The sequence below is a fragment of the Rhipicephalus microplus genome, chromosome 5, assembly GCF_043290135.1.
Source record: "Rhipicephalus microplus isolate Deutch F79 chromosome 5, USDA_Rmic, whole genome shotgun sequence".
In the NCBI taxonomy this organism is placed as follows: Eukaryota; Metazoa; Arthropoda; class Arachnida; order Ixodida; family Ixodidae; genus Rhipicephalus; species Rhipicephalus microplus.
Window position 1 is genome coordinate 119389718 of NC_134704.1, and position 12764 is coordinate 119402481.

A 12764-nucleotide genomic window follows, 5' to 3' on the forward strand; every position below is an offset into this window, starting at 1 on the left:
GCCGTTGTCCCAGCACGAATTGAGTCCTGCTATTTCGCGTGTATTCTACCACATAACGATGCCAGGTCTCCATAATGATTTGTAAAAATGTGCTATTCGGACGTAATGTGGGAGAAACGTCAGTTGTGCTTGCGAATCTGCAATTGTGTAAACATTATATATGTACTGCTACGATAGAGACATCTCGTAGCATTAGCGACAGTTGTGTTTAGCCACCATGTACTGTAGTTTTTAAGGGCTAAGCTCCTTAAGGCGTGGTCTGTCCTTCCTCCGTTGTTGTCGTACGTAGCCACCGGGATGTGAGATGGGAGATGGTGGCACTTGGAGAGTTCACTAGACGGACGCACGGATGAACACATGGACGGATGGACGAACAGACAGACTAGCAGATGAGCGGACGGATGGACTGACATGAGGAGCGGGTATGTGCCACAGGAGATGCGAGATGGGGGTATTTAAAGTGTTCACTAGATGGACACACAGATGGACCGACAGACAGACTAGAAGACGGATGTGTGGACGTTCGGACGGATGGACGCACGGACAGATGGAAGGACACGTGGAGAGACGCGCGGATGGTCACGCGGACGGACGGAAGCACGGAAGAGCTGACGGACGCTTCACCCCAATTATAATTCGCTCTGTGGATACGCTGTAGTTTTTTTTTTTTGTAGCAGTGTCCAGGGTTACCATCCTCATGTACAAGTGTTACATATCAGCTTACCGCTTCTTGTGTTGCTAATACTCATGTTGCTGTTGGCATCGTGTTGCAAGTGCAAACAACTGGTTATATAAAACATGTGCGACTTTTCAACTTATGTCTGTGTGTACAAGACTTCGCGTCTACTTAGCGTCATTCCATAACGTGTCACTCAATAACAAATATTACAAGACGGCCACCTTCCCTTCGCATGCTTCGCATAACGTCGATTCCCAAGTTGCATGGGATCTGCTGAATTTAACGCAAAATCCGTTAAGTAATGCAAGATCAATCAATAATATTCCAGTACGGGGCTCACAATTCTATCTATCTATCTATCCATCTATCTATCTATCTATCTATCTATCTATCTATCTATCTATCTATTTATCTATCTATCTATCGATCTATCAACTAAACCTGAAAGTGAAAGCGATCGCAAGTAGTAGAACCAAAATCTCTGTCAAAGGCGTCTTTTGAAATCCCCGCTTTGTACTACTCGCCGGTATAATCCTGCCAACCGTCATCTGGACCTTTCAGCAATGATGGTACTACTGTACCATTCACGCTGTAGGATATTACCGTTGAGTTTCAAAACATACCACTATCCGAGCAGTTAATACAATTGTGTGCGAGTTGCTCGGTGCATACGGTAACGTGATGGAATGGTTATAGTGAAAAATACATGTATGACAGATTGAAATAGTGACATGCCGACCACGAACTTATGGTACATTTGTACGGTAAACGGACCCTAATAAATGAATCCACCATAAGGATTTGACTGGGACAGTTGGTGAAAATGAGAGCTATTGTTATACATAAAAGGTATCTCCCTCGCCAAGTGAGCGTTGTTTCATAGAATGCCAGCCAAATGACGTTTCCATTGGAGATCAGCAATTGCGCCAAGCGTTAAAACTCGTTCACACCTAGGTCTAGCACCAGTCGTGCGATAAAGTTAGTCGAAAAGCGACTGGTTGCAAATAGTCGCAAAAGACCGCTTGGGCCACAAGGTGACAGCTTTATCTCATCCGCTCGCTCCTTGATTTTTCAGTCGGACGGTATCAGTTGCAAAACTCTGAGCCAGTCACATGAGCAGGAACATTACGTGAGCTTACTTTGCGGGACACTGGCAAAGCGAGCTACATGGAGGTAGGAAAGCTATATGCGAGAAGACATGAATTCTGTGTGACGACGATACGTACAGGGCGCACTTGGCCGTGAACAATCATGGCCTTGAACTGCCGCTCGCAAATGGTAGCAGGTGTGTACGAGCCTTTAAGGCCGTGTTGCATCACTGACCGTTACGAGCGTTTCGTAACGCTGATCTGAAGAGCTTCGGTGCTGTGCTAATCCTTAGGCACTCTTTCAAGGCTTGCGCATGCAGTCTCGTTTCAAAATAATACCACTTAGGTGACGTGAATCGCTCGAACGGCGTATACCACGCTACAGTGAGTTCGTCAATGCGCAGGCTACGTCTACAACCCACGCGAGGCACACCGACGCAAGGAGCAGGCGTGCATAGCCAAGGCGATTGCCAGCAAAGTGAAGCAGGAGCCTTCGGACGACCAGAAGCTGGAAGCACAGAGCACCTCTGCATCCCTAGGTCCAAATACTCCTGCATTGCAGAACCCACGGCGGCTTCCGCAGTCACCTCCCCCGCTGCCACTCCAGCTCAGGCGGTGAGCAACCACTGCTACCCTGGCCAGCACTCAGGCCGACGCTCGGACACTGCCAACTGGCAGGTCGACGGCTGCCGCACCATCCACCACATCGGCTGGACCAGTTGCACGGCCATACTGCGTAAGAGCGTGTATTAAGCCATTAGACAAATAGAGACTGTGAACACCACTAAAATTTTATGCTGCCGCATTAACCTCGAATTAAAAGGCGGTGTTTTAAAAGCGAAGGAAGGAGCAAGATGACAGTCGGAACAGCGCGGCCTTCGCGCGATGTATGGTCGCTAATGATAACACCATTGACCGGAACGAGATCCATACCGTAAAATCAACATTGCTGTCGCAGCAGCGGATAACTACTGTAAATCTACCCTAGCTAACAGTAAGCAACATTGGTTTATGGCACTAATACGAGTTGAAACACGGTAGCCTAATTAGGTCAAAATTGTCACATTTTTTAGAAACAGTGGGGGATAAATGTTGTTGTTGTTGTTGTTGTTGTTGTTGTTGTTGTTGTTGTTGTTGTTGTTGTTGTTGTTGTTGTTGTTGTTGTTGTTGTTGTTGTTGTTGTTGTTGTTGTTGTTGTTGTTGTTGTTGTTGTTGTTGTTGTTGCAGAAGCAGGAGCGTAGAGGAAGAATGAGACAGGTCAATCAGCATGCCACTCAGCATAGGCCTTGCAGCGCGTCACAAGAGTGAATAATTAAAGTTGCACCTTCGGTTCCAAGATGCGAGAAATCTACCTAACCAGAAAAAACTGAATGAACCATTTTCAGTCATTTCTCTTGCATTAGGGTGAGGTAACACAGCGTGTAAATCCGAAAGTGTTTAGTCAAATCAGCAAAGTTTTCCGTTCCTAAATGTTCTCCGCAATTTGTGAAACAGTTTTGATGGTGATATGCCCAGCGTCCAGATTGGCTGGAAACTAGTATTGCGAACAATTTTAGTGTTGAGACGACTGAAGACAGCACGTCAAGATGAATTCTCCTCAGTAAACTTCACATTTCGGAGACGTCAGATTGCTGCATTGCTAAGCAGCGCTTGCACAGGCCTCCGCTTTCGTGTACACTTCGTATCTATGTGAACTTCAATACACCGAGAACACGTATGTGGTGCATGCGTCAACAGCCAGCATCTATTGTTTTTGTTTCTCTATCAGCTTGTTCCCGACCACAAGCTTGCGTATAAAACAGCTGACGAAAATGGTTTGGCAGAGAGGGGAGGAGCTTACCACAGAAGAGAGCGCCAAATCGGTCCCTTATCTTTACTCTATATATTGTCCCTGTCGCCGCTCTTGTGCAAGGTATGAAAATGCAGGTTTAAACAATGAAGATTATTTTTATGTTATAAATGGTCGGGAACCACTCACGTTGCTTACTCAGAGCTGTTCCAGTTTTCATCCTCCGGGAACCGGTGATCGAAAACAGGCCATTGCGGGAATCATGTCTCCCTTTCATTGAAATAACGTAGCAATCTTTAGAAACTTAGTAACGTGTTTCACTCTCGAGGACCTTTTAGTGGGTGATCTCCAAGAAGGGCGCCGCTCGTGTGAGAGTCCGTGCCCTGTTCTGACTCTCTCCATTACGCGTTATCGCTGACTACCGGCTAATAAACGTCTGAAGAATAATCAAATATGGCGTTTAAGGCCCCAAGAGCACGACACATAATTACGAGAGACGCCGTAAAAGAGGGCTGTGGATGTTTCGGCCATCCGGTGTTATTTGCCGCGTGCACGTAAATGGCACAGTGCACGGGCCTCTAAGATTTCACCTGCATGGAAATGCGACCGCCACGACTGGGACAGAACCCGCGACCTTCGGGTCCGCAGCCGAGCTCCTTAACAACTGCTCCACCATGGTGGGCTCGCTTCATTTAGATTTTTGCATGTATTGCGAAGCTTCTTTTCGTCGAGTTTGACATAGAAAAAAGGAAGCGGAAAGTGGGGGGGGGGGGGTGATGATGTGATGGAACAGCGGTAAAATGTCCCCCCTCTCTCTTGGAGGAACCCTGCACACGTTTGTGCACACATCTGTCCTTAATTTGACAAACTGCCTGAGTACTTATTGACACGTGCGGTTCTTTTCGTTTACGAAGGAAGCCGCTATCACTTTCTGTTAAGCGCAAAACAGGCCGCGTTTATCCTGTATGCCACTCTGGAACGCGTTACGACGCGTGTATAAAAGCCGGCGCAGTGCGCCACTGGGGAGTCTTTTTTTCCGTCGGCCGACGACTGTTCACGCCGCTGTTGCTGTGAGTTGTGTGTGGCCCTGTTTTGCTGGGCACAAGTTCGCCCAATAAACAGTTCGCCTGACACCGCCCTGACTCCTGCGTGCTTCCTCTCAAGTGCTGCGTGTATCACAACCTCGTGACATCTGGTGGAGGTGCTTCTCGGTCCATGTACCGTACGCCCCCGTCCAGCCGTGAGCCAAGCCCAAGCCGCCAAGAGGATGACGCCGACCCGGTCGTTCGAGTGAGCCGAAGACAACAAGGACTACCGCCCGAATACCTGCCGCTCCCCGACAAGGACAAGAAAACAAAGGCTGCTACGAAGCCGGCATCCACGATGACGGAATCAAGGTGTTCGGCAACCATTGTTTTTATTGATTGACTGATTAAATAACTGATTTATAGATACTGTGAGGAACCGGTTTATTTGGCCAGGCTCGAGCTCAATCACGCTGGTGATGATATTCTTAGATGAAGAAGATGTACAGGTGATGATGATTACAAAGAGAATAAAGAGTCATTCGCTTGTCGCGCTCACACTAATTCCCCCGCGCGGTGAAAGCGGCCACCTGGTCGCTTGACAGTATTATGAAATGCGTCGCGCATAAGGCTTTAAACGAGATACGTGCACTATCTCTGTTCCTCGGCAACGATGATCAGGACTAGCGCTAAGAGGAGAAACGCGGTAATTGACAGGAGATGTCTGTTCGACCACCGTGTATGGCCCAATGAAGCGACTGATGAATTTGTCGCATAGGCCGGGGACGCGTAGTGGAGTGCATAGAAGAACTTCGTCACCAGGGGAAAAACTCACAACACGGCGAGACGAGTCGTAGCGAGATTTTCGAGTGTCTTGAGAGAGGCCGGTGTTAACACGGGCCTGGTGACGGCAGTGTGCGAGACGAGATAGGAATTCTTCAGAGAAAGGAGCCGTCGAGGGTGCAGGGGCCGAAAGGAAAGATACATCCAGAGCGAAACTCGGCGAGCGACCATGGACGAGAAAAAATGGAGAAACCCCGGTAGTGCGTTGAGCAGCCGTATTATAGGCGAATGTCACGAAGGGTAGAATTGCATCCCAGTTCGTGTGGTTGGGGTGAATGTACATGGCGATCATGTCCGATAGGGTCCGATGAAACCGTTCAGTCAATCCGTTGGTCTGCGGGTGGTAGCTAGAAGTGGTCTTGTGAACAGTGTTCGAGGCACGCAAAACTTGCTCGACAATGGAAGATAGGAAGACTTTGCCACGATCACTGAGGAGAATGCGTGGAGCTCCATGACGCAAAAAGATGTGGCGGAGAAAGAAATCGGCGATCTCAGTGGCAGTCCCAGATGGTATAGAAGCTGTTTCTGCGTAGCGGGTAAGGTGGTCGACTGCCGTGACAATCCAGCGATTCCCATTGGATGATATAGAGAGAGGGCCATACAAGTCGATTCCAACGAGTTCAAAAGGCGAGGCGGGGAAAGGAAGAGGTTGCATTAAGCCAGCCGGAGCAGTTGTCGGTCGTTTTCGCCGTTGGCAATGGACACAGGAGGCGACGTACTTAGCGACGGCTGAAGAGAGGCCAGGCCAAAAACAACGACTTCGTATTTTGTCGTAAGTCTTGTGGTAGCCTAGATGAGCAGCGGTTGGATCATCATGAAAGGCTTCCAGAGCTTCACGTTGCAGAGAACGTGGAATGACGGGTACCCACTTGTTGCCATCGATGTGGTAAATGTAGCGACATAAAGCATCACCGACAAGCTTAAATTGTTTAAGTTGTCGACGGAGTCTGGCGTTTGGAGGAGTAGTAGAGCCGGTCAAGTGGTCAACAATGGTGCGGCAGTATGGGTCGACACGTTGTTGTGAAACAAGGACGGATAGGGTGGCAGGTGATGAACTTAGCGCTGCAATTGGAGAGGTGCTGTTGTTTTGGAGTATCGATGGTGAATTTCTTCCGCTGGGCAAAGGACAGCGCAATAGAGCATCAGCATCTTGATGCTTCTTCCCAGATCTGTAGGCGACATCCAAATCATATTCCTGTAAGCGAAGCGCCCAGCGACCAAGGCGACCCGATAAGTTTTTCAGCGATGAAAGCCAGCATAGGGCGTTATGGTCGGTCACGACGGTAAAATGACGGCCGTGAAGATATGGTCGGAATCTTTGCACTGCCCAAACAACCGCAAGGCACTCCTGCTCGGTGATAGTGTAGTTCTTTTCTGGAGCGGTAAGAGCACGACTTGCGTAAGCAACGACGCGTTCGCGTGAGTTTTTGTCACTCTGCAAGAGTACCGCACCGAGACCATGACTACTTGCGTCGGTGTGAAGGATGGTGGGTGCGGTGGAATCGAAGTGGCACAGTACCGGATCCGACGTGAGGGCTTGCTTCAATGCCGTGAAAGCGCTTTCGCAGTCTTCGGACCAAATGAAGGGGACGTTCTTTGCGAGGAGTTGACGGAGCGGAGACGCAAGTTCCGCGAAACCACGTATGAAGCGCCGGAAGTAAGAAGATAACCCAAGAAAGCTGCACAGGTCCTTCTGACGTAGTGGACAAGGGAAATCGAGGACAGCGGCAAGCTTCTCGGGGTCGGGCCGAATTCCTTCTTTGCTGACAAGGTGCCCGAGAACCTTGATTGTCTTGCTAGCAAAGGTACATTTCTTGGTGTTAAGCTGTAGACCGGCTTTTGCAAGGCATGTGAGGACTTCGTCAAGACGTTGTAGATGCTGCGAGAACGTGGATGAAAACACTACTATGTCATCGAGATAGCACAGACATGTTTTCCATTTCAAACCACGCAATACGCCGTCTATCATGCGTTCGAAGGTGGCGGACGCATTACAGAGTCCAAAAGGCATCACATTGAACTCGTACAACCCATCTGGTGTTGAAAAGGCGGTCTTCTCTTTATTAGACTCCGACATTGGTATTTGCCAGTAGCCTGACCTAAGGTCGAGGCTGGAAAAATACTCTGCGCCCTGTAATGAATCCAATGCATCGTCGATCCGAGGGAGGGGATAAACATCCTTGCGCGTTATTTTGTTTAGCGCACGGTAATCGACGCAGAAACGCACTGTCCCATCTTTCTTTTGAACGAGAACAACTGGGGATGACCAGGGACTCGAGGAAGGACGTATGATGATGCGTCGTAGCATGTCTGAGACGTTTTCCTCGATGATCTTGCGTTCTGCCTGAGACACGCGATATGGACGCCGATGTACAATACGAGAGCCGTCAGTCTGGATGCTGTGAGTAGCGGTGGTAGTCATGCTTAGCGCGGACGAGTTCACGTCAAATAGAGAACGGTGTCTATTTAACAGGGCGAGTAAACCTTCAGTTTGATCAGGTGTTAAGTCATTGCTTATTGTCGCCGACACAGGTGTGGCAGAGGCATTGAATGGCAATGATTGCGACTTCGGAACATCGTTGTGGTTGTTGTTCGGAAGAGTAACAATCGCAACAGGCTCACTGTCGACCGCGCAAGATACTGTTGAGCCACATGGGAGCAATACACACTCGGGCGTTTGATTTATGGCGGTTAGGTACGTACACCCATCGAAGAAGCGAATAAGCCCCGGTGTGATCACAATGCCCCTACGTAGGGTATGACCGTAAGGGAGAATTAGTACGTCGCCATCCACAATGTCGGTGCAATTAACACATAATTTCTTCAATGTATGGCCGAAGTACGTAATCTGACTTGGTGACAAGGCGGATGCGTCCATCTTGTTCAAGCGGAGAAGAGTCAGTGGCGTTTAGATGCAGGAGGCGCTGATGACATGATATGAAAGCGGACGCAGAAGACAAGAAATCCCACCCAAGAATGAGAGCGTGGGTGCACTCACGAAATACCGCGAAAACAATGTGATGACGAATGCCTCCTATGCAGACACGAACGGTACACTGTGCAAGTGGACGAATGAGAGCGTTGGTCGCCGCACGTAGAGGTGGGCCGCCATAAGGTGTGGTGACTTTTCTAAGGCGGGAACAAAAATCAGCACGAATAATCGAAACGGCAGCGCCAGTGTCTACAAGAGCCTCAACACGTACACCTTCTACAAACACTACTATCAAATTCGATGGCCGCTCTGGAGGAATTGTTAGCTGTCCAAGGGATGCAGTTTCCCCTCCTAAAACTGCATTGGGGAGTTTTCCGCGTGGGCGTTCGTGGAATGGGAGGCGGGCCGTAGAGGCGACACTGAACGGCGACCTGGCGAAGGCGACCTGCGGCGAGACGTACGGGAATTCCCAGGCATGTCCGTGTGGTAAGTAGGGGACGGTGAACGGGAATAGGACGATCGGGAGGGTGGCCGTAAGTAGTTCATGGTCGGACGGAAGCTTCGATGTTCTTCGGGAGCGTAGCCACGTTGCTCGTCTTCTTGGCGCCTTCGACAAAACCGAGCGATATGTCCTCGATAGCCGCAGTAGTACAGATTGGTCGAGGTGGGCGCTGAGGTGCGTAGTAAGGTGGTGCACGCACTGGCGGTGATAACGAAGCCACAGGCGTATGGTCTGCTGTTGTAGGCACAGAAACGGTGGGTGCGGCAGAAAGCGCGGCAACTTCGGCGTACGTGCGCGTCTGGCGCACGCAGGGACTGTTGGAACACGTCGCACGCGATGCGGAGGCGATCTCTTGTTTAATCAGGTCTCGCAAGCTTTCTTTTTCAGGAGGTAAAGTAACTTCTGCAGCACAGGAAGAGCAGCGGCCGTTGAGCTCTTCACGAACGATGTCGCGAATAAGCGCACGCAAGTCGAGGGGTGCAGGCACACGAACGTCGATGGCATCGTAGCAAAGGCAAAGAGACTGAAACTCGTCAAGTCGCTGACAGATGCTTATCACGTCCTGGGTGGTGGCAGGATTTTGCGTGGCGAGGGCGTTAAAGGCGACGGTGTTAATGCCTTTAATAATGTGGCGTATTTGGTTGTTTTGAGACACGCCGGTGTTAACGCGCTTGCACAGTGCAAGGACATCCTCAATATAAGAGGTGTAAGATTCACCCGGCAGCTGCGTGCGTTGAGCGAGTTTCTTCTTTGCTGCCTCAGTGCGAACTGCAGGGGCACCAAATACCTGACGAATTTGCTGCTCGAAAGTGTCCCAGTCGGGAAGATCCGGGTGGTGGTTCCAGAACCAAGTTTTCGCAACATCGGACAAGTAAAATGGGACGCTGCGCAACTTGTGTGGATTGTCCCACCTGTTCAAATCGCTGACGAGGTCGTAGTTCTTGATCCAGTCTTCTACATCATCGCCTCGGAGACCGGAAAACACAGGTGGATCACGCAGGCGAGTGTTGTTGGGCGGAGCGGGTGGCGGTGGCTGCAGTAAGACGGCGACGTTGGATGGGCCAGGGTTTTCTTGGGCCGCCATGGCAGGGGGTTGTATGCGACGACCCGAGTGGAGCTCCAGCAAAAACGGGCGAGAGGACTTGAGGGAACGAAAAGCACAGTCCACCACTTGTGAGGAACCGGTTTATTCGGCCAGGCTCGAGCTCAATCACGCTGGTGATGATATTCTTAGATGAAGAAGATGTACAGGTGATGATGATTACAAAGAGAATAAAGAGTCATTCGCTTGTCGCGCTCACAATACATTGATTGCTTAAGCAATTGGTTAATTGATTGATTGATTGATTGATTGATTGATTGAACAGTTATTGATACCATGGTCATATTCAGCGATTACGCAGAGCTCCGCCACCGCCACTGCGTAGGGTTGGTACTGTCACCACCTGTGAGCCGCCGACCACTTACCCACTAAACCAGCTGAGCTCGCTGGCAGCCCTCAGCAGAGACGGCGCTGCTGTGCGTAGGTATTCACAACCATTTGCTGTAGGTTTTCAATTGGGTGTGGTAGCACAGCGTAGAATACCTTACCATTGTATTGCTTTTGTCAAGATCTTGTTGGTGATGTAGATGAAGGTAAGAAATTCGATCTTATTTTCTCGACGTGGAACGTAGTTTAAACATGACAGTATTCGACATATCTTGGGGTATTCGGCGATAAAGTTCAGCTAGTAAGGGTTGATTTCCGACCTTGTTGGTGCGACATGTGTAGGCTTGAAAGTGGAACGTGTATGACCAAATAAAGTGTGACAGAACACACATACGAGTTGATTGTATTCCTTCCTGTCATTTAGGCCTACAAACTATGTCTAACATTGAAAACCCAACCGTGTCTACTTGCGTTGGCAATATATTTCTTTTTACTTTAAAAACACGAGCTGTTATATAACTTTCCTGCGTCTTTTCATCTCATCCACAAGCGAACGGCCCTGGACTGCCTCAGTTTTTCGATGCAAGCGCCCGAACGATGGGATGGTTCTTCGACCAAACAGCCCAAGCCGCTGCAGCTCACATGACAGTCGGAGTAGCCGCAGCGCGTGAGTACACCTTGATAATAGGAGACTACCATGATGACTGTAACGTCTAGCTTTATTGCCCTTGGCTCATTTTTATTCATGCATACCCTCTTTTCCCATGCCAAATACAAGATTGATTGATTGATATATGGGGTTTAACGTCCCAAAACCACATATGATTATGAGAGACGCCGTAGTGGAGGGCTCCGGAAATTTAGACCACCTGGGGTTCTTTAACGTGCACCCAAATCTGAGCACACGGGCCTACAACGTTTCCGCCTCCATCGGAAATGCAGCCGCCGCAGCCGGGATTCGAACCCGCGACCTGCGGGTCAGCAGCCGAGTACCTTAGCCACTAGACCACCGCGGCGGGGCTATGCCAAATACAAGGTTTGTCATTTTGGGGCCATCTCTGGCTAAGCCCTATGTTTTCTTTTTTCTTTCTTTATTTTTTTGTTTTTTATTTTATTTCTTTTTGCTTGCTTCTTGCTTTCTCTCTTTCTTTCTTTGTTTCTTTTTTTCGTGAAGAAAGTGTGGTAAAATATTAACAATTGCAATTAGCCAGATTCCACTAAGTTTTCGTGTCGAAGTCGCATTACAAAAGATGCGCCAATTACTGTCGTAAAATAGGAAAGGAATAATATGGCGTTTAAAATGAAAAACCATTCCACATATCAAGCATACAGCGTTGCGATTGACGTCTTTCAAGAAGCAGGCACAAATGGGTGGGGCAAACTAACGAATCACAATTTTTTCAAACTTGTAAACACATTTTCTCACATATACATACCCTGCCTCAAGTACGCTTAAACCCAGTCTTTTTTACTTTCATTTGAAGCAGCCTTGAGCATGCAGAGTTCACTCCGAAATCTTCCAGGTACCATTTTTTGATTTACCGGTCGCTATTCACTTAAGCCCAGTGTTATAGGAAATCACCGAAATAGTCACCTGGTAGAAGCGCGGCGGTGCCTCAATGCAGCCCCCCCCCTCCCCCGGCATGCATTCACGGTATACCTACTGACTAAGATTGTCGGCGTGTTTCATGTATGCTTGAGCTGCGCCTGTTTTAAGCGTTTGTGAGCTTTCACTCCCACACAAAATATGCGACGTGTCGGGTGATGTTTTTGATAAACATGGCAAAAAGTGCGCCTCATGTGTTCATTTCAACACAGGAGGCGTCTACTGCACTCCAGTAGCAGTCATTTATGCTTCGTCGTGGTAGAAGCAAGCGAATGAAACTAAGTCTTCCACGATGCAGCGGTGCTGTGCTGACCAGTTATTGCGGCTGCCGCACCTCCAGCCCTGGCTCCACCACTGCCCTATCTGCTGCCCGTGGCCGTGGCTCCTGCAATGGTCGGACCCCACTTTGCCTTGCCAAGTCCACAGATGCAACTTCCCAGGCCGGAAGTACCAGCCAGACCTGGTCCGGTGCAGTTCTTCTACATGATGCAGGCGAGCTATCTTACTCCGTTTCGCTGTTATTTGTGCTGGCCTGATCCTCGTTACAATTAAATCCCATTATTCGATATAAGACATTATTGTAAAGCTCAGTCGGGTGATCACTCCCGCCAGTAAATGTACCTTGGATTTCAAATGGGTACGGCACCAATTTCATAAGCCTAGTTTACGTCGTCATACAAATTTCCAGCATATCAGGACGACTCCGACCAGGCGCGAAGCTCATAGATTGCGGATAACATTTTATTTTGACATTGAAGTCAATTTTTGCTTGGCGCACTTACTGCCATCGACAAAATATGAGAGGGACGACAAGGTCCCCAACCTTCTCCACTATCACATTGACACTAGAGTTACGTCAAACTACAGTACC

The 12764-nt window shown here is 49.0% G+C and overlaps 1 long non-coding RNA gene across 1 annotated transcript; it reads left to right on the top strand.

The window, feature by feature from the left end:
- The first annotated feature begins 2027 nt into the window (after positions 1 to 2027).
- Positions 2028 to 12379, top strand: LOC142817356 (uncharacterized). The gene is made up of 4 exons (XR_012895190.1): positions 2028 to 2503; positions 10251 to 10380; positions 10838 to 10954; positions 12192 to 12379. It is a non-coding gene; the product is annotated as an uncharacterized LOC142817356 (long non-coding RNA).
- Positions 12380 to 12764: the final 385 nt, after the last annotated feature.